Source organism: Xiphophorus hellerii, chromosome 6, assembly GCF_003331165.1.
Source record: "Xiphophorus hellerii strain 12219 chromosome 6, Xiphophorus_hellerii-4.1, whole genome shotgun sequence".
Taxonomy (NCBI): Eukaryota; Metazoa; Chordata; class Actinopteri; order Cyprinodontiformes; family Poeciliidae; genus Xiphophorus; species Xiphophorus hellerii.
In genome coordinates this window covers 1,595,091-1,602,811 of record NC_045677.1, presented here as the reverse complement: position 1 = coordinate 1,602,811, position 7,721 = coordinate 1,595,091, and the positions used below count along the sequence as shown (strand labels likewise).

At 39.5% G+C, this 7,721-nt stretch overlaps 1 protein-coding gene across 1 annotated transcript in view; it reads right to left on the bottom strand.

Moving 5' to 3' along the window:
- The window catches only part of LOC116721387 (tRNA wybutosine-synthesizing protein 3 homolog), a 66,907-nt gene that overhangs the window by 43,638 nt on the left and 15,548 nt on the right, over positions 1–7,721 (bottom strand). The gene's annotated exons all lie outside the window — the stretch shown is intronic.

Genomic DNA, 7,721 nt, shown 5'->3' with positions numbered 1-7,721 from the left:
TAACTCATTCTGTGTTCATGAGCATTTATGAACCTCCATTTGCTGGGTAAAAACACCGCCCAACTGGCATTGTTGCACTTCAAATAAAACTTTAAAAAATTCCTCCCCCAGGCCATGCTATGTTAGGAATCATAGTGCGGCACGGGAGTAAAGCATAATCCACATAAGGAGGTTTGAGTCCTGACCTGGTGACCTTCCCCCTCTCTCACTACCCACATTCCTTTTAGACCACTCCTATTGGTCACTAGGAGCCAATAAAACCTAAAAGAAAATACTGGACCATGTCTCTTCAACACTCAGATCTTTCTCTGAACCTTTATCACTCATCTCAGTTGATCCCACTCAGCTCTCTCTAGCGGACATCCCAGTCCTCACAAGTAAACGTCATGTGCAGCATTTGGGAATGAACACAATTCACTTTACTTCACACTTTACCTCCAGTGCGCCAATCTTTCAGGTTTCCCCCTGGTTCTGTACCCAATCTCCTACCACCTTCACTATTGCACTTTTCATACATTTTTGCAAATAAGCCTTTAAAATTTTGTTGGTCTCTTTAGAACGTCTCTGCATGTGGGTCAGACAAATATAAAAAAAACATGACAAAGCAGGTATTGAAAATACTTTTCATTAAACCCACGAAACAGTTTTTCTTTGTAATTTTAAATGCCATGTTTGTATCAACTGAAAGCAGAAAATCTTAGTTGTCAGAAATACATCAGTCTGTATGCAATGACTTTTTCTAACACATTTCACTTACTGGAGACATATCACACAAAATCCTTTTCTTTTAGCCCTTAACATGTTTTTGTTCCCGTTGAGACATTTAAATTTCTCTCCCGGTGCTGCATATCTTCACATTCTTTTTGGGTTATATTTTTTGGTCTGTTCATTTTTCTCTATTCACTATAACATTTTCTTGTCTATGATGTCATCAAGAATGCTGTAGAACTGCTAAACAAGGTCATGTCCAGCTAATCAATTTTGTGAATCTACTATCTTTTTTCCTCGCAGCAAGTCAAGGTTGTATTAAAGCACAAGATTCCTTACATCAACCCCCAGCATCAGGGCCTCTGGTTAATTTTTTCTTTTTCTTGGCAATGCACCCACATCAGTGGGGAAAGTGTTTGCGGAGCATTTATGGATGAGTGCTTTAGCAACCTCCACCAGTATTGAGAGGGGTTTTACAGAAGACTTCTGATTGAAACTCGTCTTGGGGAACACATAATCCAAATGCATTCACACTCGCAGGGGTGCCCAAAGTCAGTCCTCGAGGGCCGGCATCCTGCACGTTTTAGTTCTCTCCCTGGTAGTACCAACAACCTTTTCAGAATGTCAGTGTTCTTCTTAGGCTTTCTAATGAGCCATCATTTGATCAGGTGAATTAAACCAGGGAGAGAACTAAAACATGCAGGATGCTGGCCCTCGAGGACCGACTTTGGGCACCCCTACTCCAAAGCATTTGAGAAGCATTTAATTGTGTCTACTACCTTCAACCCCTTAAGTCAAATAAATTTAGTGAGTTTTAGATTTTGAACCTAAATGTGTGAGTTTGTGGACGATAAACTAACAGTAGTAAGTTGTGTTAACTTTTTATTAATTTTGTTAAACTTCCAAGAGTTGAATAAGCTAGAGTTTTTAGGTTAGCACTTAAAAAAATGAAGAAAAAGACAAAAGTGGGAACTATTTGCCAGTGTGCTTAGCGGCATGTTTTTGTATCCTGCGTTGCACCGTGAGTGAGATGGAAGTGTGTTACATTGATGTGACTCTTGTGCAAGAGTCAAATTGGTCAGGATAATACCTTGTTCACACTAAATGATTTTGAACAGAATCCATTGAGATGTTTAATAAAATTCATTATCAGATCAGAAATTTTGTTCATCCAGCTTGAAACAAGAATATGAAGTATAATAAATACTTCATGTAAAGTAAATAAAGTAAAATAAGTAGTTATTTTAACTTGATATTGTGAGTTAAAATAATAGAGAAATGTGTGCTCCTTAAAGAACAGTTAAAGAAAGCAGTTTTTTCTTACATAGTGTTAAACAGTTATTTGGTTTAAATTGAAGCATTAAGTTAAAACTCAAGTCAATATTAATTAACTCAGAAAACAATGTTTAGACAACTTGTCTCTTGTTGTTAAATTAACTTCATGAACTTTTTTTGTTGACTGAAATAGCATTTTCAAGGCAGCAGGTTGAATTTTATTTTCAAGTTAGGCCACCTTCAAATGTTTTACAGTGCAGTGACATTATTGACGCTCCCATTGCTAACTCCTGAAGTATGTCGAGGCTGTGTTTACTTTATCTTCTTGTAGCATTAATATTGAAACTAGTCTAATATTCTTTAGTGTAGGGGAACACTCAATCGTAGAAGGAGACATGCAAATTATTCTGCCCTGACTCCTTCCATCAAGAGACATACCCTGTCAACCTGCGAGAGGGATTTAATCCAACCAGACTCCCAGTTAGGTCTGAATTCATTCAGTCATTCCAACATGGTAGAGTCACATGAAAATATCTTTACAAAACTGGCCATATTCTCTCCTAGAAAATAAACAGTGGGAGATTTACAGCAGTCCATCAGTTGATCAGGTAACCAGTGAATAGAAAAGTGGAAAACCAAGCTAATCTGCTCTTAGGCAGGTAATCTCTTTAAACCATCTGCTTGCTAAACACCACGTGGGATGATCAGTAAAACCACCATGTGCTCAGTCTGCCTACCTGATAAACCTACAATGTGCACTCATCTTTTTTTTTTAACACCATAGTTAGTGTTTATATTTGAGCACAAGCCTGATGGGGGGAAAATGTGAAAAAGATATACAAGGAATGTTTCCTCCATAAAAAAACATTAGATTAATCTAATTAGAAACAGCAAACCTGGAAATTCCATTACGACACATCTACTTCTAAATGTATGCTTCAAATACAGTTATTGCAAGTTAATATCAGGTGGGATAAAATTGCTAAAGTTATGAATTATTTCAAGTTTATATTGTAGCTATATACTGCGGGCTCCAAATGATCACCAGTTAAGAGAAACTGAAGCTTAAGCTGAATTAAGGAATTAAAATCTTCCCCTGTGTTTTCTTTGCTGAACTATTATACTAACAGCTCAGAAGAATGGGAGAAACGTTTCTGCAACATAGATAAGTTAGGAGTAGCTTCATGACCCAACATATAGTTTTTATAAGGCCCTAATAGCTAAAACAGGCACAACCAATTCCATATAGCTAATCAATAAATGAGGACAAGAACTCCATTCTGTGTGAAAAAGCAGATCACTCAGCCTACCTGCTGCTGCTGGACCCTCTGTGTCAGATGGATGGAGTCCTGCAAGAAGCTCTAGACCACAGGTTGTGGCTAATGAAGGGCAGGACTCCATGTGACTGACAGCTTCCAAGCCTCTAATTAGCCAACAGCAATGTGGAGTTTGATGTCAACATGTGTGCATAGAAACAGTGACCTGAAGAGGAAAATCTGGAGTGGATTTTAAAGGTTTGGTTTATGGATCTGACTTGAAGCTGCCTGTAGGTCCACTAAATTGTCCTTGTGGAGATTTTGTCTTCTGCAGCTCTCAATGTAGGAGGTTCCAGAAGAGTCATCAGTCCAATTTATTAAGGCCTAATTACAGTGCTGGTCTATCACCATGCTTCCTTAAAGGGATCCAAGATTAGTTGGACATGTTTCCTTTTAACTAAAAAATTGCTGTTTGTGATTCACCAAAACTCATAATTGCTTCAAAAATTTACATCTTTTGTTGTATTTGTTCCCTATGGAGGTCGACACTTATTCACCCAATGGGTTGACGACACGTTTTGGTCCATTCTAGAATCTACAGAGTGAACACAGAAAGGCTAATTTCACTAGTGTAGTAGTTCATCATATTGCACTTGACTGGTGTAATTTTAGATAATCCCACACCATGCCACTGTTGGCTGGAATTTAAAAAAAACAAACAAAGTGCAGTAAGAAAGAGCCTAACAACTTCCAAAACACCTACATTTGTACCCTCAACTTTTCTCTCCAGAAGACTGAGTCATTTAAATGAGCAAAACTGTCAAAAGCAATCATTGCATGTACAAGCTAAAAACAAATGTTGTGCAGGTAGTTTTTATCCACAAAGTGCCTAAACCCCGCTACCACCAGCTAGGGAGCAGAAAACACTGGGAGAAACATCAGGCAGGCAAGCTATTTGAAGTGCTAACAGAACTAATTGCCATTGCTGCCGGTATTGAATATGAAACCACCGATCCCCATTGGACCAAGACTGGACCCTAAAAAGCCGTTTCCGCACCAGCCGGAGTTACTTACTGGATCACAAGGGTACCTGTCAATCATTGTTTCATTTATGAAGCTAAATGTGGCAGCAGCATCAAAACACCAGCTCCAACTCCGACCTCTTTTTCTGTTTGGTCTTCCTCATCTTCATTATCTCTTGTGATTTCTACATTCCAACTGATTTCAATGCGCCTTGGTTCAATTTGAAAAAGCTTAAAGACGTTACTCATCGCTGTTTTGGCTGGATGGAGCTAGTGGACCTAAAGACGTCATTTACCCAGAGTGCATTGCAGCATGAACAACATGGCGAGGTTCATGAAACTGGAGAAACTGGAGCCAGGCAGTTTCTGGTTCCTTTTCTAGGCTTCTGTCTACACTATGTCCTAAAGAGAGCATTTCTTTATGTAGTCCTTTCCTTTCCCTTATGTTTGTATATGTAGCATTAGTGGCATCTGCTATTTAAATTATAAAATACTGTATTATGACCAACAACACCACCTGGGATTATAGCCCCAGGATTATTCAGCTTCCAATACTTACAAAAAGGCTAGGCCAGGCCAGGTCAAACAAAGAGAGGTGGATTATTATGTTTTCAAATTTATGATTTATTTTTTCTAAAGTTCAAAATAGGCCTACAACAATATATGCATAAAAAACTTACAAACTTCACCGAATACACAACATATATATTGCACATCATCCAGAGCTGGCCCAAGGCGTAAGCAAACTAAGCAACTGCTTAGGGCCCCAGGGCCACTAAGGGGCCCCCTCAGGGGAGCTGAATATTTTTTAGTAATCATTTCTATGTCATTATAATATAAAAAATATACAATTTAATCATGAATAATTTGTTTTACAATAATATATATTTGGTAATGTATATAGAAATCATTATTTTATGGATTAAAAAAAAGAAAAAGAAATTGCTCTTGGGGGCCCCTGGTGGCCGCGGTAGGTACCGCACGCTTCGCCGGTAACATGAGCTGCTGTGCAACGTGCAGAGCACATCCAAAGGTCCAAAGCTCCAGTCATAAGTTATATAAGCAAAACAATGTCTCAAAAAATGACTTCTCTTTCGGGGAGGGAGAAAAGAAAGACCAAGAATAGAAAAAAGCCAAAGCATAAAGGTTTGTTTTAATATGCCTTGGTAAATGTAATGTAATGTAAAAGATTAGTAAAGCTGCTAATAGAAAATTAGCTTGATAGCGACCTGGAATGGTCTAATTCAACAGCTAGGGTCTTTGTGTTTGTGTGAAACTGAGTTTTAACTTTAAATGTGTTGATTCTTATGGTTGGCTCTGTATATTTCTGAGGTATTTTGGCTTCAAAACGCCGTGTTTGTCATTGTCTAGCAAAATGTTTTTACGTCAGGCTACATGGCTGCTACATCGATGAGCTACTCTATGCTGTACTTGGGATTATGTTGTTTGCTGTTGAGCATAATTATTTTGTGGCCTCTGCTCGGACTCTGCTCGCTTTCGAAAACGTTATAGAGTCTCTCATATGACAGTTTGGCTTTCTTGTCACTCTCTCTCATTGCTTCAATGTCAGGCCAAGCAGGTCTCAGGTTTTCCTTTAGGGTTGGCAGGGTTGTGCGTAAGCTTTGTCCCATCACAAGCTTGGCAGGACTCTCTTGCGTTCAACAGAACGCAAGAGAGTCGCTCTGTTGAAGTAGAACGGTAGCTCAGAAGAGCTAGGTCGGGATCATTTTTGTTTAAGAATAGCCTCAGTTGTCCTGACAGATTGTTGCCATGCCATTAGACTGGGGAAAATTAAAACTGGATGTGACATGCTGAAAATCAAACTGCAGCAAACCTTCCAAACTATTCTGCAGAAAACTGTGGTCCGTCCATACTTCTTGAGGTATCCTGAAACAGCTGAAGGTGCTTTTCAGTTTTGCAATCAATGTTTCACTGTTCATCTTTGGGAGGTCCAAAACTGCCAGCCATCTTGAAAAATTGTCAATTATGACCAGGTAACTTTTTCCATCATACTCACAAAGATCAGCTGCAATATTTTGCCATGGCAGCGGTGTAGTGAGTAGAGGTTCCCTGTGCTGGCTAGGCAGGTTGATGTTACAGTGTTGACATGACTGTATAAGTTCTCGGACGAATCTTCCAATCCCCGGGAAACAAACAGTATTTTTGTAGCGCTGTCTACATTTTCTCAGCCCCTGGTGGCCTTGGTGGATCTTTTGGATCATGTCATCCCGCATGCTGCGAGGGATAATGATTTGGTTTCCGCATCTCAAAACTCCATTCAACTCGCTCATTGAACCATGCTGATGGAAATATGATTTTGCTGCACTTTTAATGTGATCTGGCCAGTTGTCCTTTATGTAGATAAGGACACTCTGCAGCTCGCTGTCCGTTTCCGTTTGTTTTATTTGCTCCAGAACTGTCCTCCTCACTCCAACAAACTCTCCTGTGGCATCCACGTATGCTTCAACCTCCTTTTCCAGGGGCTTCATGTATAAAGCGTGCGTACTGTCAAGAAAACTGGCATAAGGGTATGAGATCTTTCCGGGTATACGCAGAAAAAGGTACATAAAAGCTTGAAAGAAATAAAGTAATCTTGTAAGTTTGATTAAAAGATAATTAAGTTGAATAAGTCTGAATAGCATGAATACAAGTAATCACTCAATAACTTTCTGCAAAGAATCTCTAATTAATGATCTGTAATGATTTGTTTCTGCAAAGAATCTCTGATTAATGATCTGTAATGATTTAGATATGTAATGATTATGTTAATGGTTAACAACAAGGAAAAGATGTGATTTATTGTTAATGAATATGAAGTTATAATCATCTGAAATCAAGTTAACAAGAGGTTGAATGAGTTTACTGAGTTTTAATAGATAAAGTAAGTTATAGAATATAGAAAAGATGAATGTGCAGTACAGCTCTGAGAACGGGAAATGTCGCAAGCAGTTCTGAACAGATGGCCAAGAAGCACAGGAAGAAAGGAGAAGTACGGGAACTTCCACTGTGGTCGGCAAGCAGGTTAAGAAATGCGGGGACTTTTTCATGAGACACAGCAGCCGTGAAGAAAGTCACGTAGGCCAAACCCTTCCCATACACATACATGATGGAGAAATGTATAAATACGGGCTGCAAAGAGGAACCAGTTGTTCCCAGTCCGGCGGCGCAGAAGAAGAGACAACACCTGCAATAACATGCAGGAGCAGATTGAACTACGGACCGCACTTCAGAACTACGGGGGAGCTCAGACTTCACACCGCTAAGAAAGGACTGGGTCCCGTCGCCCCATCTCTAGTTCTTTATTTGACAGTCGGTCTCGTCTCAACCCAGCACTTTCAAACTCTGCAACAAGACTTGGAGGAAGGACAAAGGTCCCTCAGGGAGGAAGAACTGGGTCTTGCAAAAGGATTCGGACCCGTTCTGCTTTGTTTCCTTTCTAAGGAGGATTTTTTCCACACAA